Here is a 27,374-nt window from a genome sequence, read left to right as displayed (position 1 = left end):
GGGCACCAGCAGATGACTTCGCATGTTTGTGCTGGAGATTTCATCTTGTCCTTCCCTCTACAGTCTCAGCATCAACCAACTGAGCCCTCGGAGGAAGGGCACGGCATAGGGGTGGTGACCCCAAGAAGTAAGACCAGAGGAGTCACTCAGAAGCCCGGGGAGTGGAGGCTAGAGCAGCCGGCAGCCTGCAGCCCGGGCTCTCAACAATCCCAGGTGGGACTCCTCCCTGCTTGGAGAGGCTGGGAGGCCTTTCAAACATTGCTTTCCAGGAAAAAGTGCTGGTTCTTGCGTTGTCTGCCCTCTCCTCCCCTACTCGGGCCTTGAATGTTTTAAACGGCAGTCTTCATGGTTTGATGGAGAATTTTACACTAATGCAGAGTATTACCTAGTTAATTTGACTAGAATAGACAGTGATTTTACACGGTGAGACTGTTGCCTCCTGAGCTAACAGTTCCATTACCAGGGGTGGGGCAGACCGCTCTCCTAGAATCTGATGAGCTGAGGGCCGGCTGCAGATGGGCTTGCTGGGAGCTCCCCGGGGAGGCTGGACAACAGGAAGGGGGCCAAGGAAAGGCTTGCAATAATTCACTGCTTCCTTTGGTCACTCACTTGCTGATGAGTTCCTTCCTTTACTCAATAACTGACTCATTCGTTATTCCCTAATTAAGTCCATCCATCTCATTTCCTTCCTTCGACAAGCTGGCAGTGTGTGCCTGTGAGGCGCCAGGCCCAGTGGTGTGTCCTGGGGGTACAAGATGCCTAAGCCCACTCCTTGACCATTGGGTACTCACAGACATGCCAGAGAAAACAGTTGCAAACATCTAAGCGCACCACAGTAGACCCAGAATGAATCCAAACCCCGGTGGGAGCCTGGAGGAGAGGCTGGCAGCTTGGGAGGCTGGGGCAGACCCGGCAGAGGGCTGAGACCTAACCAGGATCTTCCACTGGCCAAGTGTGTGAGGGGACTGGACCAACAGTGGGGTCAGCAGCTGGGTGCAGAGAAATGATAAGAGAACCGCATCCTAAATAGAGATACCAACATCTGGGGCTTGTTAAGAAGCTGATCGGGCCCTGTCACCCCCTGCCCCACAGCACATTCTAGTGTCCAACGTCCCAGTGTGTAGAAGAAGGGAGAGGGGCCGGCCGCTGATTTTGTGGAGACTATTTAGAATTCTCTCTCTCTCCCAAGCCAGCTGAGAGTGGCTCTGAGGGAATTATTCAGAGAGGTTGGGAGTGCCTATAGGAGGAGAGATGACACATCACTCCCAGGACAAAGTAGACACTTCCGGGCTTTGACTGGAGATGCGGACAGCGAGGGGTTCTCGCACAGGTTTGACTTGTGTCCTCTGCTTGTGTCTTTCCTGATTTTTCTGAAGCGGGAGCCAGGGAATGGGGAGTGCAGAGCACAGAAGTTGAAGTCCAGAGTGGTTTGGGCCAAGGCCAGAAGGAACCGCAGTGTTGTAAATCTGGGAAGGGAGGGGAAGGGAAGGGGGGGGGTCTCCCCTCCATCCTACGTCCCTCCAGCTCTCAGAGAGTACCAAAGAAAACTCAGAAGACCTCACTGATGTGGAAGGACAAGGTGTCTGGAGGAGGAGCGGTTGGTATGGGGCCTGTCCACTGCATGAAGCGACGGCCTTCTCCGGGGGGTAGACCACTGGCAGGGGCCTGAGGTAGCCATGGCTGCTCTTCCTGACATGTGCTCAGCACTGGAGGAATAGGTAAAGCCAACACTAATCCAAGACCACCATATATACCTGCACACAGGCAAAGCCACCAGCAGGGGATGGGACCAAACTGAACCGTTAGAGACCAAGGCCTTCCCCATGTTGTCAGGCTGCCAGTTCCACACAATGACCCCAGCCATCATTTCTAAATGCCCGCCCCCCTTCCTGGCCTCAGCACCAAAGGATCCAGATCCGGGAAAGGAACCAGAAAGTTAGGGTATCTGTTAATGAGAGAATCCAAAGAATGTGATGGAAGGGATGGCTTGAAAAAAATATGTTGTATTTATGCCCCACTGAATAGAAACTGTTTAATAAACCATTTAATAAACCAGTTAAACAAAGGGAAGGGGGAAAGACACGTGGATGTAACCACAAGAGCAAAGTCACAGGGGGGTGTGAGCACATGGCAGGGAAGTCTGAGTGGTCTGGTGAGACAGCTGGGTGAGTGACAGGACAGGAGAGGATAGGGCTCGGGAGGCTAGCGTGTGCTCTTAGAAGGAAGCTGGACATGATCCTAGAGGTTCTTGCCCCCAGGCGGCATCAGGTAGCCTCCCAGCCTCATCCCTTCCAGCTTGAAATTTCCAGCGACACTCTTCTCTGGACAAGGGGAGGCTTTCTCCTACACTTTGGAAGCTCCACATACTCTGCAAGCCCCCCACGCTAATACATCTATTTATAAGAAAACACTTGGGTCCCTCTGTTAGCGGGTTCCAGTGCTCAGTGTTGGTTTGGTGGGACCTGTAACCCTAAACAGCCACTCTCAGGACTGCCATGAATCATGCCCCAGGGAGGGCCTTCTCCCGGTCTTTTGCCCTCTGTTCTTGAAACAAAAGGTGGCTGGGTTAGGTTGCTATGAAGGTGCTGGGTTGTGCTGCTGCCCACATCAGGGAGACAGTGTTTTGGGGTGGATGGTGGGCAAACTAGGATTTAAGCAGTGGAAGTGCTTAGATAGAAGGCCAATTAATTAACTTGTCAAATCCTTCTCAGATAGCACAATGAAATAGATTCTTTCATAATGAACTGTCCACAGCGCTGAGCATCCATTTTCTTGTTTTCTTTGTGTTCAAATTCAAATTCATGGAGGTATTCATTAATTAGTGTGGTATTTGCAATAGTTGTATATAAAAAATCAGAAACACTTTGCAGTATTAAACAACTCCCGTTTCTCTTACTTTTGTCCATCTGTAAGTCTAGATGTAACATGCATAAAGTATCATGCAGAACGCCTATGTTACTCTATCCCGTGAGAAACAGGATGAAAATCAACTGTTTTATATCATTCCCTGAAATGATAATTTATCATATGTGGCCATATTATAGTGTTTGAAAATAAGTAAAATTCTCTGCTTATTTCTGAATACATAGATGTGGGGCTTTAAGAATTGTATTGTCATTTCTAATTTATCCTGCCTCTGCAGAGAAGTTTCTTCAAATTGAAATTAACAACAACAACAAGAAAAAAACTATCTAAGAACTACAATACCTCAAGAGATGTCTAAGTTGGCATTAATCTCAACAGAACACAAATTATGTAAACGTCTCGATTATGACAACATAATTAGGGACTCTTTAAATAAAGGCAAGAAAAATAATTTTGGAGTAAATACACAATTGTTTTTGAATTATTTTATCTTTGTTTTATTACTCATCCAAACATTGTCAGCACCCAAACATGTGCAATAATGATTAAATTCATCTATCTTTAAGAGTTGCCAACTTTAAGTCATATAAAAAGAAATCTGTGGTTTTACACCTAGATTTTTCAATTTTGTCATCATGAAGATGTATTTGTCAAGGTAGGGGGGTAAGCGTATTTTATCAGTTTGTTATATTCATTGTACCTTTTAAGCATTTAGACCCATGATTTGGGGGCCTTGGTTGCCTTGCCCCCTCCCCCAACACCAGTGTTAGGAGAGGGTCTGCTTGTCCGCTCTGACAATCTTGGTTACCTTTTCCCAACATCAGCCTTTATCCTGACATCATAGTTCTTGTGGGCACAGGAAAAGCACAGAACTCAATGATTTTCTTGCCCTATAGCACCCTTTCCTGGGGAAAGAAATTGAGTCAGAGAGGCAAAGTGTCTTGCCAAGGTCATACAGCTACTGAAGCATTTAGAGACCCTGGAGTAGGGACCTTCCGTGGAAGAAGTGGGCAGGGGGTGGATGAAGAGACATCTGCACAAAACCCTGCACCTCAGCAGCCCCCAAGGCTTTAGCACCTCCTGGTTAGTGGTGCTCCACAGAGTTGGTGCAGAGGGAGGAGTGAAAAGCAGGCCTGCTGCCTACATGCCTCCTTGGTCTCGGTGACAATAACGGGGAGCAGGGATCTGGGATACGGCCCTGACCCTTGCGCTGACCTACTCTCTCCAGGTCTCAGTTTCCCCCATTGTAAAAGGAGCAGCCGGGCAGGATGATCTCTGAAATGCCTCCCAGCCCCAACATCCTGTGTCTGCATGATTCCCCAGGGACTGCAGGTTTGTGGAACCCTGCGAACTGGATTTGGCCTCAATCCACGTTTCTCCTTCATTTCTAAAACCACGTGCACTTGCTGGAACACTAACTCCATCTGGTCTTGATTCCCTTCCTCCTGATTTCGCTCCCTGCTGGAAAGCGCTGCATCACGCCCAAGGCACCTTAGGGAGCTGCTCTCACCAACTCCCTGGTTTTTCTCCCCTGAGGCTTAGCAAGTCAAGCATTGCCAAGAACTCCCTTCCTTCTGCCCCAGCAGAGAGGAGCAACCACCGTCTGGGTGAGCAGGCTTCTTCTCTTTCCCTTTGGGGAGGCTGGCTAGCTGGGATCACCAGCCTCCCTCCCTCAGGAGCCAGGGGGCCCTCTAGCCCTCTTTGGCCCGCGGCTCTGTCTCCAGAAAGTCTGGCCTTTGGCAGCCTTGCTTCCTCGTCACAATTGCATCTCCCACCTGCCCACCTCTTTCCCAAACTCCTAGTAGATTCTGTCCTCTTGCTCTTCTCCTTTCTCAGGCAGTGGAGTGTAGTGGTTAAGACCGTGCCTGAGTTTGCATCCAGCTCCTCTGTTCATGGGCTGTGAGGCTTTCTTTGAAATGATTGTCTTGTCTGTCAGTTGGGCATAGCGATTCCTATGTAACGAGGTGGCTGAGAAGCAGACACCCCGGACGGAGCGACGCATCGTGTCTGTTAATCTTCCATCTGATGAACATGTGTGAAACACTGTCTCGTGTCCTTCATTCCTTTCTCTAGGTGTCCTCCAGATTTTATTAACATATCTCACCTTTTGCTTAATTTCTAAATAAAGTAATCTGAGTCAACATCCCACACACCTCTGGAGAGTCACTCTGCCCAGTAGTTTTGAGAATTCTCTAGGTGACCTTATGTTCTGCTGGCTCCTTGGGGTTCTGAATTCCTGTCTCTACTCAATTCTGGAGTCCCCTCTTGATGTCTTGCTTTTTGCTATTATTTGCTGCCTGTCCAGATAGGCCCCCATGTGATCAAAGGCCTCCTCCCTTCCCTCGGTATTGCTAATGCAAGTCACGTTATCAGTGACAATTATGTTTATAGGGCTTTTGAGAATAGAAGGCGCTTATGTGTACAAGAAGAAAAAAGAACATTATAATTGGTATGTGCCATTGTTCATGAAGTCACAGAGTTGGCTGTGTAGAAAGAGGGGAAGTGGGACTAGGAGAGGCATTCCAAGCAGAGAGAACATGGCGGGCCAAGATCCTCCATTGCCCGCTATGACCATCTGCTGGCTCCTCACCAAATCTGTGGCCTGTGGGGACTCTGCTCTTCCTTTGCAGTTAGGTGTGGCCTGTATTGAGGTCCGGTCATTAGGCTGTGAGTAGAAAGTGATTGATCTGTGCTACTCTCAAGCCTGGCCCACAGAAACTTCCCACACGCTCCTTGCTCTTTTCCCTTCTGCTGACGTTGATGGTGCCCCCGGGGAGGCCTTGGAGGATTCCTGTTGAAGCTGGCAGAGCTGCTGTCATCCTGTCTGTAAGAGAAATGAAGAGCAGAGGAGAGCATCTCTCACCAACCGGGAGTATTGGTGTTGTCCTGCTGAGTGAGTGAACGATGAAGTTCTGAGTTGGAGCCATCATGGGGTCTGTTCATCGTAGCAGTTAGCACTGCCCTAAGTAATACACACCCAAGCCTCGTTGTCCTCTAGACTCCTCATGCTTGCAAGGGCGCATGTGGTATTGGCCTTCCTTGGTAGACTACAAGCTACAGAAGGACACAGACCACACTTTTCATTCATCTCGTCCCCCATACCTGGTGCAAGGTAGGTGCTCCGTAGAGATGTGTCTCATGGAATGGAGTGGAACCAATGTTCGGAGGAATCATTAGCAGGTGGACTAGCAGTACGTTGCTCTCAAAGCTCCACTGTCCCTGCATGGTGCCCCCTTCCTCCTCCTCAGGCCAGACTGCTGCCCTGGCCCTACGCTACAGCCTTGTTCTGACTTTTAAATGCAGCATGTGCCCTTACACCTGCTGCTTACGTGACTGGAACCCAAAGGTTTCCCTTCACCTTCAGTGTCCCATGCTGCTGGGCGGTGCATGGGCCTGCTTCCTCTTGCCCTGTCCTAAGCCCAGCCGATACTGGGTGGTGGTCTTTTTAAAAAAAAAAAAAAATTTATTGTCAAATTGGCTTACATACAACACCCAGTGCTCATCCCAACAAGCGCCCTCCTCAATGCCCATCACCTATTTTCCCCTTTCCCCCACCCCCACCATCCACCCTCAGTTTGTTCTCTGTATTTAAGAGGCTCTTATGGTTTGCCTCCCTCCCTCTCTGTTTGTAACTATTTTTCCCCCTTCCCTTCCCCCATGGACGTCTGTTAAGTTTCTTAAGATCCACGTATGAGTGAAAACATATGATATCTGTCTTCTCTGACTTACTTATTTCAGTCAGCATAATACCTTCCAGTTTTTTTTTAATATAAGGGTGATGGTCTTATATGAAACAATAACTGATAACAGGTGTGTAGCAGATAGGATTAAGATGCCAGGGTTTGAATCCTGACTCCACCCACTTATTAGTGGTACAACCCTTGAGAATCGATGTAATCTCTTTTTGCCTTAATGTCCTCATCTGAATAATAAGGATACAAACAGGACCTGTAGGTAGGTGTATTATGAGCACTGGATGGGATAAAGCATGTAAAACGTTTAGAATAGTGCTTAGCACATAGTAAGTGCTCAGTAAATGCTACTGTTACTGTTATTGTTATTGCACTTTCCAGTTCGTAAAGCACCTTCACTGATTCAGTGCATACCCCTCCTACAACCCTGGGAGAGAGAGATCCCCTGTAAGTACGCAGGTCCCTCAACACATTCAGATTCAAGCACTATTACTGATAAGTTCAAGGCCAGTTTTTCATAGGCCAAGCTAGTTGGAGAAGCTGGGCCCAGAAAGGTTATAAAGTTTCTGGTACGTGGGAGGATGGGACTCAAACCCAGGTCCTGGGTACGAATCCCACCACAGCCCGCTGGATGTTCTCCCACTCAGGATGGCAGTACCAAAGGCAACACAGATGAGGACCTTTGTGTCTAAGGCAGAGTCCTCTTCACGCACACACTCGCTCATGTGCACACACACATACACCAGCGCCTCGGACCTGAGTTCAGGGGACAGGTCTCTTCGTGATACTTCTGTCACTGACCAGTGTCCAGTTCATGTTGCATCAGGACTCTGTCCATCTGGAGGATGTTTCTTTTCAAAGTGGGTTTCTGCCCTTATACCTTGCACCTTCTATTGCTTTCCATTAACTGGTCTGCCTTCCCCAGTTAAAGCCCCAAGTTCTTAGCTTTCTGACTTGTCCTTCCAGGGAAGAGGCCCTCCTATGTCCCTTAGTAGACTCCTCTCACAGACCATAAGTGACTGTGAAACTGACATGATTCCTGCAACTTCCAAGGGGGCAGTAGTGAGTCACCTTGCCATAGGACCTACTGACACTTAGCACCGGTGAGGGCTTCAGGCATGGCTCTGCATGGGTCGACTAGGACGATGGCCTTAGCAGTGAGCCGAAAAGCTGAGCCCATGCGGTCACAGGACTGGCCTGGCCCGCACTACCACTCACCCTCTAACCCATGCCCCACTTCTCCCGTCGGGGCACCAAGGAACAGACAGCTTGTGGCTGTAGATTCAGATCCTGCAGTAGCCTCCCACCTGCTCTTCCCAGACTCCTGCCAGCTCCCCGGCCTGGCCCGTAGGGCCTCCTCACAGTCTCCTTGCGAAGCCTTCTGGGGAGGGTGCCGCTCCAGCATCGAACAGCTGCTCTGGCTAATCCATTTTCTCTGTGCATTTGCAACATACGTAATTAAGGGTTCTGCTGAGGGGGGAAATAAAGCACACCATTAGATTTGTTTAGCATATTACGCCAGGTCTAGTACCCGCCTGGGCCCCAGTGCCACACAAGACATTAAGGTAAGACTCCAGAAACAGCCCCAAGGTTGCCTGATGGGATCTGTTCCGTGTTAATTCTGAGTAAATGTTTGCTATTTGGGTTTTCATAGCTTTGCCATTGGCGGGGATTTTGAAAGGTGGGCTCCCCCACCAAACCCTTGTTATTTAATTAGCAGACCACTTAAAACCAGAGTTCTTAAGGCTTTCCCCATTTGCCCTTTTATTTTGTCTTGCATTTTGCTTGCTTCCTTTCTTTGTCCTGATCCTGCCTTCTTTCTTGCTGTCATCTTCTCATCCCTCTTGCTCTTATCTGTGTCTTTGATGTCCAGATCTGGGAAGTATGCCCCTGGTGGGAGGGAATGAACAAGGAGTGGGCACCAAGAATCCTGGGTTAAGGATGAGGCCAAACTTCGACATCCTCCTTTGAACCTTCTGCAAGAGAGGATCAGGCATGGCCCCTTGGATGCCACCTGAGGGACTGAAGAGGAGAGGGGCTTGGAAGACTCAAAGGAGAGATGGAAAAGTTTGGAGCTTGAGGGGAGAGAGCAAGTGGAAAAAGGTTGGGGTCCTTTGTGAGAAGGAGGAGGAGGTTCTCAGGATCTTGGAAGAAGCCAGTTGGTATGGAAACTTATTTTCAACTGGTTTAAGTAGGAACCCATGACGACCACAGGAGTGATGGACGCCCTCACAGCACACTGTGACAGGAGCTGCCCATGGCCCACCCAAGAGCCAGGTTGGGAGAGGCCGCCATCCCTTATGTCTGCATAACAGGAGCAAAGGATGCTGGGAAGGGAGAGGGAATATTGTCAAAGCTTAGCTTGATGCATCATCTTGAGAAGCCATGGTGAGCCTTACACTTGGGCACAGACATCATATAGGCCAATCCCAAGCACCAGTCCTCTCTACCCATCCCCCAAATGATTCTCCTTCATTAATAATATGGAGTACACAAGCTTTTGTGGTGCAGGGCCCATTGTAGGGCAGTGCTGAGGGTTAAAATCTCCTTGACTCACTAAGACAGGGTCTTCCTGTATTTCCTGTGCTGTTCTGGTCCCAGACCCCGCTTGGGAAAGCCCAGAGAGCTTGTCCAATCCCTTTGCCACATCATTCCCTCACATATTTGAGGTCACCCATCAAAGTATTTCTGAGTTTGTTTCCCTGGCCCCAACACTCCCCATTTTTTGTCTTCTCAGTATTTATCACATTGCTCACTATGCAGTCCTTGTATGAGCTGTGGTTTAATGTCCTCTAATAGCCTTGTTTAGTTTAGGAGGACAGGAGCTATGTTCTTTTCACTGCTGTAACCTGGTGCCCAGCAGAGTGTCGGCAGATGGGAGGCACTCCGTCGACATCTGATGAGTTAAAGAAGTAATTCCTTCCTGGTCTTCTCCCTCTGCACTCTGCAATTTCTCTATTTACCTCTTAAAATGTGCTGTTTTAACCAGAGAAGACCAGAGTAGGACTAGTATCTCCGTACTTGATGCCCCTTTGGCCAACACCTTCTGTGAAGGGTCAGATAGTAAATATTTTAGGTTTGACCAGCCATAGTCTCAGTCTCAGACTGAGGCTGAAGTCAGTTGTTACAGCCCCAAAGCAACCATAGACAATACTTAAATAAATGTGTGTGACTGCGTCTCATTAAAACTTTATTTACAAAAACAGGTGGTGGGCCAGATTTGGTCTATGAGGCATAGTTGTTTGACCTCTGCTTTAGACACTAAAATCCTAGGAATTCAGAATGGAATTGGATTAACTATAAAAAATAAGCGTATCAGAGCTGCTGGAGCCCAAGTAAGGAGGAGTGAGCAGGAATGATCCCTTGGGCTTATCATGGCCACAGCAGCCTCTGTAGAAGGCAAAGAGTGGAGAGGGTAACTTCAAAGCCTGTGGCTTGTCTGAGGTCAGGCTGAGAATGAAGTTGGTCCATTGTTGGAGAGACCACTCCCCACACCCAAGGCTGTGTCACTGCTGGACTAGGTACTCAGTGAACAGCCAAGAAGAGAGATTCAGTCCAAGCAGTGACGGTGCTCATGAGAGAACATTCTTGCCCTAACAGCAGCTTTAGCATGAGAGAGGCGCTTGATGGGTGGCTTTTTAAGCCCCTATGCCTAATTGAAGTGACTGATCATGGTTAAAATTGTGGGGTTTGGGCACAGAGTGGGGATGTGAATGATGTGTTCATTTGTGCATCTGTATGCATGTAGAATGTTCCTGTAAATCTGGAGCTCCTGAAGGTGTGTGCTTGTGTGCAGACCTATTTCCATGACTGAACTAACCAGCTTTTGTTGTAACTGTCTGCTTTCTTGTCCATTTCTCTTCCTAGACAGAGACCTCCCTGAGGGTAAGGTCCCTGTTCTTTTTTTTTTTTTTCTTTTTTTTTTTTTAATTCCAAGTTAGTTAACAGGCAGTGTAATAATGGTTTCAGGAGTAGAATTTAGTGATTCATCACTTACATGAAACACCCAGTGCTCATCCCAACAAGTACCCTCCTCAATGCTGTTTTTTTCATCTCCCTATTTCCAACAGCAAACAGACTCTTCTCCAGGCCCAAGAGTTTAGTTCAGTCTTAATTAAATTGAATTGATGGTGGGCATTTGATACAGGCACGGGGTGGTAGAGGGAGCTGTACGTGGTTGCCTTTGCATGTGGCAATGGCAGACTTGAGTGTGTGTACGTCCATGTACTGGGGTCTATGTAACCCATATGCACGCACATGTAGAATAGGGCATTCAGAGGTGTGAGCACACACATTTGAGATGTGCATGAAGACGGGAAGACGTCAGAGTATGAGCAAGGGCAGAATTGGTGTCTTATCGGGGGACATGTAATGTGAACATACAGACAGTAGAATATTATGGGATGTTTACATGGAATATACATACTGATAGGGCTTAAGAGTTCATGTGCCTGGGATATAAGCAAAGGGGATCAAGTATGTATGTGTACATGAGGTGCTTACAAATATATCTGAAATACACATTAAAGTCTGACTCGCAGATAGGCTGGTGGGAGTACCGGTTTCTATGAGGATGTGGCAGACATGCAGGTTTGGGGATATACCCAGGAAGTGTGTATGTAGGGTGGGCACATGCAGACATGGCCGGCAAACAGCGGATGTGTACGCAGAAGTGCAGCTTGCAGACGTGGGTGGTTGAGGCTGGGTGTATCTGGGGTGAGTGTGTGCAGATGTGGTCTGTTGGAGGTATATGCACATCGGAAGTGTGCACACAGGGTTCAGCTCCTGGTAGTGTATGTAAATAGTTGGGCACCGTGCCTGCAGAAATAGACAGTTTTGAGGGCACCTGTGATTAGTGTCAGTACTGAAGGAGCATCTTTGCGGGGATATATGTGAATAATGGCCTGTTGATGATGTGGTGTGTACACACATGAATGTACACGTGGACGGTTGAGGGTGTGGTGACCTGGGCATGTGCGTGCAGACCGAAGCCGTCAAGAGTATATGTGTATGAGGCGTGTACGTGCAGACTGGAGAATGCACCTTGCAGGTGCGCGTGCGCTCTTTCAAGTGTAGATCCTCAGGACTACCCATCCGGAATGTGGATTTTCTGAGAATGTTTGTATGGTGGGGTCTGGGCGTGTAGATATGGACTTCTGGGTGCGTGCACGCGGGCGTGGGGTTTTGGAGGTGTGGGTAGGTGGAGGTGCACGTGGTCACCGCCTGCTGGGGACGGTGCTGGCCTCGTGCCTGCCCTGGTGGGCAGCGTGAGCCTGTGTGCACAGCTGACACTGGTGTCAGGCATCTGGCAAGTGCTCTAAGCCATGCGCCTCATCCTTCGATGGACTGAAACTCTCTCTGGGCTGCCTCTGTCCTTGAACCTGAGTGTCCTGGGAAGGGACAGATAACGAAACATTAACTCGGCAGAGGCATCTGAGCCTTCAAGGCTCAGTCTTCTCAGGAACCGACTGCCCAGGAAAACTATTGAAAATAAATAAATAATAATGTTTCTAGGGACCCTTTAGCTGTTCAGGGAGGGAGGAGGTGCAGGTTGGGAAGAGAGAGACTTTGACAAAAACAGAACAATGACAACAACAAACCCCAGAAAAACAAACAAACCAACAGCATCACAAGGAGAGGGAGAGGGAGGGAGAGAGCAAGCTGACGAGCAATCCAGTGGAGCCTGAGGCAGGAGAGTATTTATGGTGGTGGCAGCAGCCAACAGGCTGACAAGTTGTGTGTGTTTTACGTGCCCGTTAACCCACTAACTCAGTAAAAGAAGATGCACCGTTACCGCCACCCGGACTTGCTGCTGCTGGGGGAGGTGGCCCAAACTGCCTGCCTCCAGCCTGAGGGTCACAGGGATAGCTACCATGGGCAGCAGGAAGTCAGGAAGTCACCAACCTGTGAGTGACAGAAATGAGGCAGAACCCCAACGAAACCAGGCAGCAGCACTGCAAAGACTCCAGTCAGCTCTGCCTCTCTCAGATTCTTTCATTCGGTGTTAGCTTCTCAAGGGACCCTGTCCTGGGCTGGGGCTGTGCTGTGTGTTTTTGTCTTTTGTTTTTTTAAGAAAGGCCTTTCTAATTTTTTTTTTAATGTTTATTAATTTTTTTTGAGAGAGAGAGACAAAGTGCGAGCGGGGGAGGAGCAGAGAGAGATAGAGGGAGGCAGAATCCGAAGCAGGCTCCAGGCTCTGAGCTGTCGGCACAGAGCCCAATGCAGGGCTGGAACTCACGAACCATGAGATTGTGACCTGAGCCGAAGCCTGACGCTTAACAGACTGAGCCACCCAGGCGCCCCTGTGGTGTGTTCTTAGGGGAAGAGGGGTGAAGAGTGGTAGACTTGGTGGAGTAGATAGTGGGGGGCACGGACCCGGGCAGTCGTGGCTGGCTGTGGGAGAATTAGGCTGGGCTCGGGCCAGTAATGTTAAGTAACCTCTTCTGTGAGCTCATTTCCATTCGTGGATGAATGAACCAGAGCCGGTTATCGGGCAAAGGTCGGAAGCGCGTGTCAGTGTGTGGTGTTAACTCACCTGCAGAAAGTTAACGTCAGCTTGTTGGCAGGGATGGAGTGAGCTCCTCCTTTGTGCACAGACCTGCTCTGGGTGATATGCAGGGTGTACCAGAGATGTGGACCTTGGTCTCTGGCCTCAGCCAAGGGCCCTCTGGAAGGGGACAGATGAGAAGCAGCATCTGTTAGAGAGAACTCAAGACTGGGGAGTCTTGGATTCTGGTTTTAGCTCTGTGACTTCCTAGCCATGTGCCCATGGAAAAAAGACTTACCCTTTCTGGGTCTCAGTTTCTCCTATTCATTTGCCTTGTATTTTTGTGTCACAGATAAGAGATACATCCAGCTTTCACGATCAAAATAAACACTTGGCTCGTCAGCATTCAGGTTAATAATGGCACCGGAGTCCCTTTGGAAGAGTAGCTGTAGAAAACAAACAGGTCCATGGTGGTTTCTCCCCAGAACAAAGGGCTGTCTCTCCATGGTTAAATTCAAGTCACCCTGCTGACAGATGGAACAGGACATCAATCTTCAGGCAGACAACTCAATCTCTCTGAGCCACGGCTTCATCTGTAAAGTGGAGACAATGATAGTTCTTAGCTCACAGTCTCGCCGTAAGGCTTAAATGAGGTAATATATGGAAAGCTTTTAGCAAAGGACATAGTAAGCGCCGAATACATATGAGGTGTTATTGTCATGAGCCATTCTAGGATCTCCAGGGTTCTTTCCAGGAATGTTCTTGGATGTGGATGGTCTAAGTCAAAAAGTTTCAAGGGCTAGATGAGGGCAGGCAAAGAGACACCTGGGTGCACCAACCAGGATGCATGATTGAGGTGTTCACTGTCTTGGAGGCGGGGGGCAAAGAGTGAGGGGTTGGATCAGTGGCCCCCACAGGGGCAGGGGGGAGAGGGAGTAGCTGCCTGCCATAGGTACCAGCACAGAGCTACCTGGGCAACTTGAACCCACATGACAGGTGGTAGCTATGTGCCTTCCCTTTTCACCCCAGCAACCACAGAGCCCTGGATCGGCAGTATTTGGCTTTCTGTCCTCTCTCTTGGGCACTGTCCTGCCCACTTGTTACATAGCTGGGTGCTTAGACATCCTCGGTGGCAGGCTACTGGGAGGAGGGGACTGTGTATCCCTACTCCCCTTTCCTTGCAGGCAAGATCATGCTGAAAGTAATTAATAATAATAATAATAATAATAATAATAACAGTAATAATAATAATAATGCTATCAGTGATACCACTACCACATTTATTTCATTTTATTACACACCGGGCACTTTTCTAAGTTCTTTGCATATATAGAAACATTTCGTCCCTGTCACCACCCTGTAGGTCAGTTTTATTACTATCTCCTTTTTTTTAATTTTAATTTTTTTTAACATTTATTTATTTGTTGAGAGGCAGAGCGCAAGCTGTGGAGGGGCAGGGAGAGAGGGAGACGCAGAATCTGAAGCAGGCTCCAGGCTCTGAGCTGTCAGAGGCTCAGACACAGAGCCTTTGACACAGAAGCCGAAGCAGGGTTCAAACTCATGAACCATGAGATCATGACCTGAGTAGAAGTTGGTCGCTTAACCCACTGAGCCGCCAAGGTGCCCTATATTACTATCTCCTTTTTATAATTGAGAAAATGAAGGCACAAGACTTAGGAAGGAGCCCTGATCGCCCAATAAATCATGCTCCAGAATCTCTCCCTCCCCTGCGCAGGGAGCCTCTTGTCGGCAAAAGAGCGTGTGCAGGTCTCTGTTGCAAGGCCAAGGCCAAGCCCGAATTCAACACCTTCAAGGAGAAAAGTTTTAGAAGGCAGTACATTCAAATGTTACCAGTGGCGGATGCAGGTCATGGCTTCCCTACTTTTTTACATTGTTATTTTCCTTAAGGCTGTTTTCTGTTAAAATGAAAACATTAAACCAAGTTCTGTTACAACAGGGAAGGCACGGTGCTGCTCTCCAAGCTTCACACCGCTCTCTGAGACCCTCAGGGCCACGGGGAAGCTGGACACCACCACAGAGGCCCCTGGGCCCTGCTGAGCTGCCCCTGAGTGGGCTGGAGCAGCCAGTTGGTTAAATTAAACATCTCAGGCCAGTTGGGGTTGTTTTCTGAAGTGAGAGGCCAAACTCCAGGCTCTGACTCGCTGTCGCCAGAGGGAGTTTGCTGGGAGGTTGGGGCCAAGGCCGCCAGGCACTTTACCCTGCTGCTTCCTGAACAGGTTTGCGCATGAGAGAGGAGGCCTCTGCACTGCCCCAGAGCCAGTGCAGGGCGCCTACTCAGCTCCCATAAACGCTTTGCAGCCTTGAAGACTGAGGGGTGGATTAGAAATAGAAGGACTAAGGTTTTAGTGGTGTAGACACTCCTCATCCACCTGTGTATCTCCTCACACCAGGGCCCAGACCTCTGGCCCTGCCACCACCTGACTGCCCATCTCCCCCTCCAACTGCCTTTATGAACCTCCACTCTTCTGGTCCACCCCTGTCCGGGGCCTCTAGGGGCATGGAGGGTCCAGGGAAGGGTCCAGGCATGGAGGGAGCAAGAGAGGGGTGGGTAAAGAGCAGGTGTGTGCAAAGTCTGGGCAGGCTGGGTTTGGGGGTGCTGGGAGGGCCAGCACAGAAGCCAAACTCTAGGCCTCTCTGTTCCTTCCCCTGGCTGCTGAGACCCTCACCCCATGCCCAGGGCCTGCACCCCTCCTACCCCCCAGCCAGCCTGAACAAGTTGACTGCCTCTGCCCTCATGGAGCTGCCTTCCTCTGCAGACCATCCTGTGGGGAGACAGGAGGTTGTCAGGGGGACTAAGGGGGTCACCTTTATCTCCCTTAACCTCTAAGCGTGTTGTCGTCGTGAGGTGCGGGGGCTCCCTGGGTCCGGGCATTCTCTGCTTGAGTGTGTCGTGTTTATCATGCCTGGTTAAAGATCATTAAAGCCTTTGTTGGGGGAGCTGAGTGACAAGGAGAGTGGATTAATATTAGAACACCCTGTCACAACTGGTGAAAAGGCGGGATTGATTTTATAGGGAGTTTAGTCAGAGCTGCGTGTAAAACCCCTGGGGTCGCTCTGGAGTGTATCCATCTCTTCCATTAGGAAGTCCCTGCGGGAATATTCAGCTGCAGTGTTTATTACAACCGAAGCTGCATATCATAGAGTATTAGCTGCTTTTATTCAGCTTTCTTGCTCTTGATTGCCCTGGCTCCTAGTGGCTCAGTCCTGTGTACCCAGTCAGCTGCCTGGTCAGAGGAGACAGTCATGGTCTGGCCCAAGGAAGGCACGCGAGTGCGTGTGCATGTGTGTGCTCACAGGCATGCTGGACTGGAGCTGGGGCAGCTCCAGAGCTCCCCCTCCTGGGGGATGGTGGGGAGAAACTTCTACTGTCCCTGCTGTAGAACTGTCCAGCAGGGCTCATAGATTTCCCTAAGAGACCGTTTGCCTAAGAATTCACCGAATGCTCCTTGGACCAGACACAGGAGAGTGATGGTTTACCAGGCCAGGAGTCAGCTCTGGCACTTATTAGCTGTGTGATCTAGGTCAAATCACCTAACAGCTCTGGGCTTGGTTTCTTCATTGGTTATGTCAGGATAAGGAAAGAAGTACCCACCTTACAGATGTGTCCCCTGAATTCAAGGGATATTATGAGCAAAGTGCCTGGCATGTAGTGAGCACTCAATGCAAGTTGATGCTGTTGTGTCATTAGCTAATTATTCTAATGTATTCTAAATGGGATTCAATCTACAAACATTCAGTTTGGACAAAGCTCTTCTGGAACATCTTTCTTGCAGAAAACATGGCCTACTGGAAGCAAAGGGGTCACGGAGCAGTTTCCATCAGTTTTTCCCCACTGGGAGGGCTCATGGAACGTTGGGAAGAAGCCCAGACCCAAGCAGGAAAGCTCTGGGGCACTTGGGCTGCTGGATGTGAGATGGTGTGGGACACGATCTGGGCCTGCCAACCCAGCCAGGTGGACCTGGGGCCGGAGGCCAGCCCAGCAGATGTCAGTTACTCACAGCAGATGCTGAGTCTAAGTTAAGACGATGTTTGACGTTTCATCTGCAGAGATAAAAGCAGAAGGTTGGGTGAGTAAGTAGCAGAGAGAAAGCTGGTTACCTACCTGGGTTCTCACACAGGTCAAGAGTCTGAGAGCCAAAAGAATTCATGACTCACTTTTGCCAAACTCCCGTAGTGTTTCTATAAATATCTATTACAACACTTCACAGGTGGCCTCTTTTCTTTCATAGCACATGGTGTTTAGGAGCCAGACTGCCACTCAATTCTCTGTGACCTTGGGGAAGCTATTCTCTATGCCTCAGTTTCCTCCTCTTTAAAACGGACACATTCATCATACTTACTTCACAGGATTATAGCGAGGGTTAAAGGAGATAATACGTGCAAAGCGTCTAGAACAGCACCTGGCAGTCATAGACCTTCAGGGTCAGCTACCATCAGAGTCCCTATGGCTCTCTCAAGTGTAGAGACCTCTACTCACGGTTTCTATGTCCGCAAGAACCTGTCCAGGGCTTGAGCATGTAAGGAGCACACAGTAGGTTTTTTGAACTGTTGAATCAAGTGGAATAGAGCATTGTCACACCTAGCATGGTAGGGATGACTGGAAACTTCCAGGAAGCAGCAAAGTCCAAGACGCAAGACAGAACAAGGTCAGATGCCAAGTAGGGTATTAGGATAAACGGAGCCGAGGGTAGGCGTGGAGGCAATGGCAGGGATTTCCACATCTGGTGAGAGCCCTGTGGTCAAATCAGAACCTAAGAGACAAGTCTTAGAAAAGGAAGGCAGAGGAAGGCGAGGGGCAAAGATAAAAATTTGGCAGTGTCCCTGCTCAGCCCGGTCAGAAGAATGTGAGCACCATCGTTCCACAGGTGGGGGAGAGGCAGACTTGGGGAGTTTGATGCAGGTAGGGTCTGAGCATGGCACTTGTCCACGGGCTTGCATCTACAGAGACACCCCAAAGCTGGCAAGAGACAGCTGGGGTTCTCGAGGAAGGGCAACAGCACGGTGAGAAAAGTTAATATTGCAGATGTTGACAGGCAAGACACAGAAATCCAGGCTCTCAGGATATTATAAGAGAAAGAAAGAAAACAGCACTTGTGAGCATTCCCTGATAGCAAATATCGCAAAATGCTTTGTGCAAAATGTTCAAATAATACTAAAAACTCAAAGAAATGAACACATGCCGAATCACGCCTCCAAGAGATAATCACTGCTAATATTTTGGTCAATGCCTGGCGGCAGGTGGAGGTGTTCATAACCTCCATCAGTGTCCCTCCCTGCACCCCAAAAGAACATACATTCTAAGAAACACACACACACACACACACACACACACACACACACACACACACACACAGAGCTTGGAGGCTGGTTGACAAATGCAGTTTCAAAGTGAATCCTCAGTCCTTGCCCCACCCCACCCCCAGACCAGACTGCCACCTTTAAGCCCTCCCTCCTATCTGAAACCAACAGTGCCTCTGGCATTTCTTTATCTAAGGCACACATACAGATTTGTGCATATAAATTTATATAAATGGGCTAAGGCTTCGAATGCTGTTCTGTTATCTGATTCTTTTTCACTCCAGAAAATACCCAAGACCTCTTTCCAAGTCAGTACATATAGAGCTACATCATCATTTTTCAGGACTGCATACTATCTTTCCATTTGTCGATTTCATCCTGCTCATTCCCCTGTTGATGGACATTTAGGTTGTTGCTACAATTTTGCTCTTAGAAACAGTGCTTCAGCAAACATCCTTGTACTGCTATCTATCTTTTAATACTTAGGTGGTTACTCCCACAGAGTAAACTACCAGAAATAGAATTAGTCAGTGAACAATCATACACATTTTTACATCTCGATACAAAAAAACTCTTTCCAGGTTTTCCAGCCATGTAAAAGATTGTCCGTCTCCCAGCCATGTAAAAGATTGTCCGTCTCTTCATCCAGGTAACAAAGTAGATTGTGTCAGCTTAAAAAAAGAAAAAAAAAAAAACTATGCTGATCGGATATATAAAAATAACATCTCATTCCTCTTCTTTGATTATTCTTGAGGCAAAGTGTTTTTTTGTATGTTTGTTGGCCATTTGTAATTCTTCATCTGCAGTTTTCCTGAATATTAAAAATCACGAGAAAAAAGAACAAACTTAAGAAAAAAAATTGCAGAAGAATATCCGTGTAAGAGAAAATGTGTACAGTGCATCCCCAAATGATGAAAGGATAGACTGCAGAACCTGATTCTAGTATATTTTTACTTAAAGAATATATGGATATGCAAACTCTGAAGACTAAAATGACATTCCAAATGACATTCCAAAGGTTAATAGAAATGATATCTGGGTTGTATTTGAGAAACAGGTGTTTGTCTATTTGTTAAATGCTTATTCTTGGTTTTCAAGTTTTCTGCCATTAGAATGATTTATAATTTGAAGAAGATCCCCAGAAGTATTAATAAAAGCAGAAAATATCCTTTGTGTAATCTGCACCACTCTGCTCCTCCTTATGTGTAGTCATAAAATGATTAAAATTTTTTTAATGTTTATTTATTTATTTATTTATTTATTTATTTATTTATTTATTTTAATTTTTTTTAACGTTTTTTATTTATTTTTGAGACAGAGAGAGACAGAGCATGAACAGGGGAGGGTCGGAGAGAGGGAGACACAGAATCTGAAACAGGCTCCAGGCTCTGAGCTGTCAGCACAGAGCCTGACGCGGGGCTTGAACTCACGGACCGCGAGATCGTGACCTGAGCCGAAGTCGGACACTTAACCGACTGAGCCACCCAGGCGCCCCTGTTTATTTATTTTTGAGAGAGAGAACACGAGCAGGGGAGGGACAGAGAAAGAGGGAGACCCAGAATCCGAAGCAGGCTCCAGACTCTGAGCTGTCAGCACAGAGCACAGAGCCTGACACGGGGCCCGGACTCATGAAATGCGAGATCACGACCCGAGCCGAAGTCGGACGCTTATAGACTTTTTGACCTAAAAGGACCCCTGCACCTCATTGTAGAAATGAGAAAAGTGCATGCAGTGCAGGCAAGTGAAGTGACCCCGGCCAAGGTGTGCCGGCCGCTGGAGACAGCAGAGAAGTGAGGTAATGCTATGAGACACCAACCAAGAAGGAAAAGACACCCCATCTCCCCACTGCTCCCCTCTTCTAGGGGGCCCCCGCCCCAGTGCAGAACCAGAAGCGTGTTGAAACTTTGAAACCACAGCAGCCCAAGCCTGGGTTAAACCTTAGACATGAACCCAGAACTGGTAGTGGAATGGGTTGCAGGAATCTGAAATCCGGAGATTTTAAAGACCAGGAGAGTGAGGCTCTGGTGAGGTGTAATCCCCCCGGAGGGAGAGAAACCACAGGTGATTCTGAGGTCCAGGGATCCCAGGTGCCGGGCGGCAGGGAGAGGTCGGCGCACCCCAGCTCCCCTGGGAGGCTGCCCTCGTCCTCAGAAAGCCCACAGAATGGAGCCTGCAGGGTGATCCCCCAGCCCAGTGTGCTCCCCCACCAACTCCAGATCGTCCCCAGCTCCCTTTCCTGCCGCGCTTCTTCGCAGACCTCAGACCCAGGGTTTTGTTTTGCAATTTGTTGCAGGTTGTGTTTCTTTTTTTTTTTTTTTTTTTTTTTCCCTTCCCTTTCTTCGTAAAGCCTGTCTGGGATTCTGCCCCACCCGGAGGTTGGAGAGAGCAGCACGGCTGCCTCTGGAAATCTTGTTTCCCCTGCCACATGACATCAGTGGGTTATATTGCAACTTTCCACATGGCTGCCCAGACACAGACAGTTGTGTTTATGAAAATCCTCTTGATACTGACTTGGAGCCTCCCTGGCGCTCAAGGCTCCTTCTCAGGCTGCGTGCCGTGTGTTCTGCTTAGAGGAGCAGCTGACAAAGGGTGGTTCGGAAAGCAGGCTTCCCTGCAGGTGCTCCATGGGTATGTGTGTGTGTGGGGGGACGGCTCCCCTCCACCCAGAGCAGGAACATCTTTGCTGGCACCGCACTCAGCTCCAGGAGGCCCCAGTTGCCTTGGATCAGAGTGTTCCGGATAGCGGGGAGTCGGGGCGGGCAGGGAGCAGAGCAGCTCACCTTTGGGTCAGAACCCCTGGTTTGGCCGATTCGGTTGCTGACTTGCAGGGTGGCTTGGGGTAAGCCTCTCGGCAATCTGGGTCTCAGCTCTTACGTTCAGTTCCTAAAACTGGAAAAGTGATTTCTGTTCCTCTCTACCAGTGGTGAGGACAGGGATTCAGTGACAAGAAATAAAGGGACACATTTGGGAGATAAGCTCAGCTGACTTAGGAAAACCATTTCGACTCTCTGAGTGTTAGCTTCCCCGCTATCAAATCGCTGGTAAAAATGTTCTTTCCTCAACCCCCTCTAGTTCTAAGGAAAAAAAAAAAAATCATGGCTTTATGACTTTTTCAAATCCCTAGCAGCTAACACTAAAAGATCCTTTGGTTAATACTCAGGAACCAAAGTCACCTAGGAAATCTTAACCATGAGTCAAAGCTTGGGAGGGTCAGCTGAGGGAAAATCCAGTGAGTCGTGGCCTTGCACTCCCTTGCCCCATAAGTGGTCCCTACAGGGCAGGGATGTTTGGGGGTATCTAGACTCTCCCTAACCTCAGACAACTCATCACTCCTTTCCAGAACTTCTGGTGCTGGTGGCCACCTGGGATCTACCTCTAAGTTCCTGCTGCCAGACTGGCCCATGGAACATTCTCCCTGTGATGGCTGTCCTGGCTGCCCAACTAGAAGGTAAGTACTGTGGAACCTTGGGGTCTTTTCATCCCCCACACTCCCATGCTCACTGATATTCATTCATTCATTCATTCATTCATTCATTCATCCATCCATCCATCCATTCATTCATCCATTCATCCCAGGCCTTGGACACATAGGGAAGACATGGTCTACTGGAAGTGAACATTCAGTGTCATTCCTGAGCCCCACGACCCCCAGCCACACACCCCAGGGAATACTAACAAACAAAAGGAATAGCAGGTGAAATGTGCCAAGGTCTGCTCTGAGAGCTATATGTGGATAAATCGCACATTGATCCTGAGAGGTGTGTACTCTCATTGTCCTGCAATTAATAGTTAAGGAAACTGAGGCACAGAGAGGTTATGTAATGGTCCAAGGTCACACAGTGAGTGGTGAAATCTTGATTCAAATCTAGACAGTCTGACTTCCGAGCTTGGGGTCTCAGCCACCGTACTATCTTTTTATTTCACTCTAATGCTCAGAGGAAAGAGAGGAGGGAGGGATCGACTGTGGCAAGGAGGAGATGTTACAGCAGAGTTACAAAGCGTGAATGAGTTCCTGGAGTCAGAATGCTGTGCTCTCTGCAAACAGACGTGACCGAGGCCCTCCACCGGCTAACAGCTGGTGCGGCCCAGGCTGCTGGGCGAGGGAGCCAGTAGCAACTCCGCTCCCCATCTTTCTTCACGGCCCCTTCCTCAGAGAACAGGAGGTGAGGCCACAGGAGCATCCCAGTGGCTCTCACCCTCGCAAGCAAGCACTGTCATCCCTGTACTTTCTACGCCCATCACCACGAGGTTCCCACCCACTGCGGCACGCTACCTTTCGGGCACCAGCTTCTTGGAGTCCTACAAAAGGAGGAGAAAATTGTTGGACAGACTGAGAAGGGGTGTCCAGGCCACAGCAGCCACAGAAAGGCACAGGAAGGACATTGGGGGCCCTGAGCACAGAGCAGATGTAGGCCAGGCCGAGAGAGTCCCTTCCTTCCGCCCTCCCAGCCGCTGTTTCTGCCTGCCAGCTAGAGGCCTGCTCAGGATGCGGTGACATTCTTCGCGGGCGTGATTTAGAAGGGGCTGTGCAGAGCGGTCAACCCTTCCTAATGGGCCTGGGTCATAATTCTCAACAACCATCCTCCTCTTCCCCACTCCCACCCTTCCTGTGGCTATGGCTCAGAGACATTTAGGGCAGATTTAAGATCAAAATCAAATCAGATTCACCAAACAAGGTGTCAGGCCAGGCAGGAGGGGCTGGGGGCTCCGAGTTATAGCTGGAAGGCCTGGCAGTTCCTTGGAGACTATTAAGTGAGCATATTTTATGGCCAGACACAATGCTGAGAGAACCGTCCATAAAACAATTACAGGAAACTTGCCCACATGTCTCGGGGAATGCTGGTGGATGGCCGGCTGGTGACGAGGAAGCACACATTCACACCCATCAGGCATGCGTGGGGGTTCCACTTGCTGTGGCCCACTGGCTGGCTCCACCCTTAGGAACCAGGCAGCCTCATGGGTAGGACTACCTTCCTGAAATGGGTCAGCAAGCGTGCTGTGCATTACAAGCAGCAGGTTCTCAAGATGGATGGATCCCATTTTACCAAGGAAAAAGTGGAAACTCAGAGACAGGGAGAGTCCGTGCCCGTGGTCACACAGCTCCTGAGGCCTAGGAATGGGTCTCCAGACTCCATGTTCGGTGCTTGTTCACGCCACGTATGCTCCCAGCCTCTCTTGGAAAAAGGCAGAAAGCCTATTTCCTCGCAGATTGCACCTGCCACACAGCTTTGAAAGTAAATTTCCAAGAATCTTGCTGGTTGGGCTCCTGGCGTGCACTGGGGTGGAGATCACAGCTTCTACTTCTGTCTCGCGTCCTGTGAGGGACGCCCTAGCCCGGGATGCCCTGCATACCTTGCACCCAAGTCCTGGACCGTGAGATGTGAAGAATGCCCCCTCCTCCCTCCCAGAAAGCAGGTCTATGGGAAGTCAGAGGCTGTGTTTTTTCGCCTGGATCTCATCTCACACGGTGCCGGGCACACGAGGAGTATTGAGTGCCTGTATGCTAAATAGATGAGTGCCTCGAAACCACCACCCTCTCAATCACTTTACAGAGGAAGAAGCTGGAGTCCACAGAGGTGCAGTTACTGGGCCAGAGTCACACAGTGAGAGACAGAACCAGGCTGGGACCCAGGTCTTAGTCCCCCCTGCCCTGTGCTCTTTGGGCTACAACTTATTGCCCTCTATGTGGGGTCCTCCGGGCTGAATAATTGATGGAGAGTGAATCCTCTGCTCCCCTCCCACTGGGAAAACCCAGAGGTGCCCTCCATTCTGGCTATTGGGCTCCTGCTTTAGAGTGGGTGGGCTTTGGGGGGTTTCCTCTTATGTGGCCCTGGGGAGACCCCATGGCGCCCCTCCTCTCTGTAGGCCCCAGCCCTCCATCCTCCGCTCCTCCTCCTCCATCCGCTCCTCCTCCTCCAGCTCTCCTCGCTGGACACCTCTGAGGACCTAGGCAAGGCTCAGGGGAAGCAAAACCCAGGGGACCCAGCTGCCTCCCTGTCAAGTCCAGCTGCCCTGAGCACCAACGGCTTGACAAGTGGCATTAGCATAAAAACCTCAGCAGTAGCAGCTGCCGGCTCTGTGCCAGGGCCCTGGGCATCCCTGCTCCATGCCATTCACTGTCACCAGGGGCGGGCACCTGCCAGCCAGAGGTGCATGGCTGTCTCTCACGCCAGGCTCCTGGGCTCTGGGCATCTGCTCTCCGGGCTCCAGTTGAAGTTCTTCCAACAAGCCGGCAGTCCACTCAGACCCTTCTGAGTCCCTTTCCCAAGGGTTAGCAGCTTTGCTGCCTCTGTCCCCAGCGTTTCCTTATTCCTAGGAGGGCCCCCAATTCCCCAGTCCCTTCCACTTTCCTGACGGAAAAATTCTGCTCTGGCAGCGTGATTCAGCCTAGTTTCTCCAAGTGCCCTGCGCTTTGCTTTTTAAATTCAGCTGCCTCATGCTAGGATGCCCTGTGTCCACCCCCAGCTTCTTCCAATCCAGGCTGAGAAAGGGGCCCGTGAAGTGCTGCTGGGATGAGGACCTGGGTCTCGTTCAAGAGCAAGGGCACACACGTCCCTGGGTCTGCGCCTAACACTACTGCGTATGGTGAGTCTCTGAGTTGTGGGAGGACATGTGTGAGGCACCTTTCACCCTGCTTACCAACAAACTGCGGGACCTCCAACGTTAAACACACACAAGAGGGGACCCGAAGGCTGGGGTGGTGCAGGTGGGAGGCTGGGGCCAGATGCAGTGACCTTCCCCCTTGGAGCCCTCACCCCCAAGTGCGCTGGCCAAGGTCTTGTTGCCCCCTCTCTGACCTTTGTAACTCGGGCCTGAAAACCTTCCCTCAGTTTCCATAGCACAGGCATTATAAAAACAGAGCCTAACTGTGGGAAGACAAAAAGGCAGCAATTACAGTTAAGCAAAGAGCCTATGAACCCTCCTCTGCTTTGAGTCCTGCTGGTCACCCCGGGGCTTTCTACCTGGAGCTTGAAAACATGGAGGTGACCCATTGTCCTCCCCTGCTCCTCCTCCTCCCCGTCTTCCTCCTCCTCCCCCTCCCCCTCTTCCTCCTCCCCCTCCCCCTCTTCCTCCTCCTCCCCTTCTCCTCCCCCTCCTCCCCTTCTCCTCCCCCTCCTCCCCTTCTCCTCCCCCTCCTCCCCTTCCTCCTCTCCTTCCTCCTTCCCCTCCTCCTCCTCCTCATCCTCCCCCTCCTCCCCCTTCCCCTCCTCCCCCTCCCCTTCCTCCTCCCCCTCCCCTTCCTCTTCCCCCTCCCCTTCCCCCTCCCCTTCCTCCTCTCCCTCTTCCTCCTCCTCCCCCTCCCCTTCCTCCTCCCCCTCTCCTTCCTCCTCCCCCTCCTCCTCCCCCTCCCCTTCTTCCTCCTCCTCTCCTCCTCCCCCTCCTCCTCCCCCTCCTCCTCCCCCTTTTCCCCTTCCTCCTCCCCCTCCTCCTCCTCCTCCTCCTTCTCCCTTACACTAAGGATCACTGGCCTTCTTGGGCCTTTGTGATGTTCTTCCCTTTGCCTGAAACCCCACCTCCTGGGGCTCAGAGAGGCCTTCCCTAGCTCACAGCCTTGAGGAGTACCCTGCTTCCCTCTCACTGCCCTGGCATCTTGTTCTTGTCTTCCACAAATTATTAAATTGTATACTTTTCTTTTGCAAATACATTTCATATTTTAAAATACTTATCAGTAAATACGCCATTCTTTTCCTTTTTTAAATTAGTTTTTTTTAAGCCAAAGGAATACATACACAGAATTTAAAAATCAAATTATGTCAAGAGATTTTTCATGGCAGGCAGCTGGCCCTGATCACATCCCTCCCACCCTCCAGAGATAACCACTTTCAACTCTTGGCTGTTTCTCCTTGCCCTTCACCCAAATAATATACCCAGCTTCTACTTTTCCCCCAACATTTTATTACAAAAATTTTCAGATGCATACCAAAGTTGAAATAATTTATAGCAAATACCCATAAACCCACCACCATCTAGACTCTACCCTTAACATTTTGTTACATTTGTTCTATCACATAACTTTTTCATTTTCCATCCTTCTACCCATCCATCATTCCATCTTACCTTTCCGTGCATTTCCAAGTGAGTTGCAGATGTAAGTACATTTCATCCTTAAACACTCCACCAAGCGTATCATTAGAATTCACTATTTGCTGGTGGTTCCTTTTTTCCCCCTTTTGAAATAGATTTTACGTGCAATGAAATGTGCAGATCTCCGGTGTAGCAATCCATGAGTTTAGACCTAGGCATACAACTATGTAACCAAACCAAACTATGACCCTTAGTCAGACCTTTACCGTTCCCCTGGGGAGTTTCCTTATGCACCTTCTTGGTAAGTACTGACTGCTACCTACATAAAGCAGGTGGCTACTGTTCTTTCTTCTTTTTTTTTCCACTCTCTTTTCTGACAGAACTATTTTTGACCTTGTCTAGCGGTTTCTTATTATGGCACGAGTCTTAGCTCATAACTTTCAGTTCCCATAATATACTTACATCACACTTTAAAAAATTAAATCAATACTCTTCTTACAAAAGAGTAAGTAAAAACGGTTCACTCCCGAGACAGTACTGTACTCAATGCTGATTATGTTTCCTTTCTTGTGCAACTTTATGCTTTTCCTCATTTTTGACTTGCTTTTCTGTACCTGTCTCATAATTTTTTCTTTATGATTCAACGGAACTGGGAAACCTCTGTTGCTTTTATTTGTCATATGAGTGAGTGTATCAAATAATCTGTAACTTACTTTTATTATTTTTTTTTTCCAGGGAGACTGCCCTCCAGTCTCTTGAGGGTGGCTCCCTGCTGCTCCCTTTCTCGAAGCTTTTAGGAGCCTCTCATCTCCGGTGTCTGAAACGTCACGATCATATGCCTTGGACCTTTAATGACCCTTCATTCTGGACACCAACATCTCTCAGTATGGGGAAATTTTCTTCTATTATTTCTTTGATAATTATCCCGTCCATTTTCTCTAAACCTTTCTAGAATTTCCAACGGTCAAATGCGGGACCTTCTGAAC

At 49.3% G+C, this 27,374-nt stretch overlaps 2 long non-coding RNA genes across 2 annotated transcripts in view; one reads left to right on the top strand and one right to left on the bottom strand.

The window, feature by feature from the left end:
- Positions 1-27,374, top strand: part of LOC131486845 (uncharacterized) — a 162,488-nt gene that overhangs the window by 128,268 nt on the left and 6,846 nt on the right. Inside the window, exons 2-4 of the long non-coding RNA XR_009249489.1 lie at positions 21,704-21,811; positions 23,772-23,939; positions 24,829-24,948. This is a non-coding gene — a long non-coding RNA (uncharacterized LOC131486845). The remainder of the gene's footprint in view (positions 1-21,703; positions 21,812-23,771; positions 23,940-24,828; positions 24,949-27,374) is intronic.
- LOC131486846 (uncharacterized) lies at positions 12,596-26,671 on the bottom strand. Its single transcript, XR_009249490.1, has 3 exons — positions 26,422-26,671; positions 13,343-13,637; positions 12,596-13,224 (listed from the first exon to the last, which is right to left on the bottom strand). It is a non-coding gene; the product is annotated as an uncharacterized LOC131486846 (long non-coding RNA).

The sequence above is a fragment of the Neofelis nebulosa genome, chromosome 10, assembly GCF_028018385.1.
Source record: "Neofelis nebulosa isolate mNeoNeb1 chromosome 10, mNeoNeb1.pri, whole genome shotgun sequence".
In the NCBI taxonomy this organism is placed as follows: domain Eukaryota; kingdom Metazoa; phylum Chordata; class Mammalia; order Carnivora; family Felidae; genus Neofelis; species Neofelis nebulosa.
Note: the sequence above shows the minus strand (reverse complement) of the source record. Positions and strands in the feature narration are given on the sequence as shown.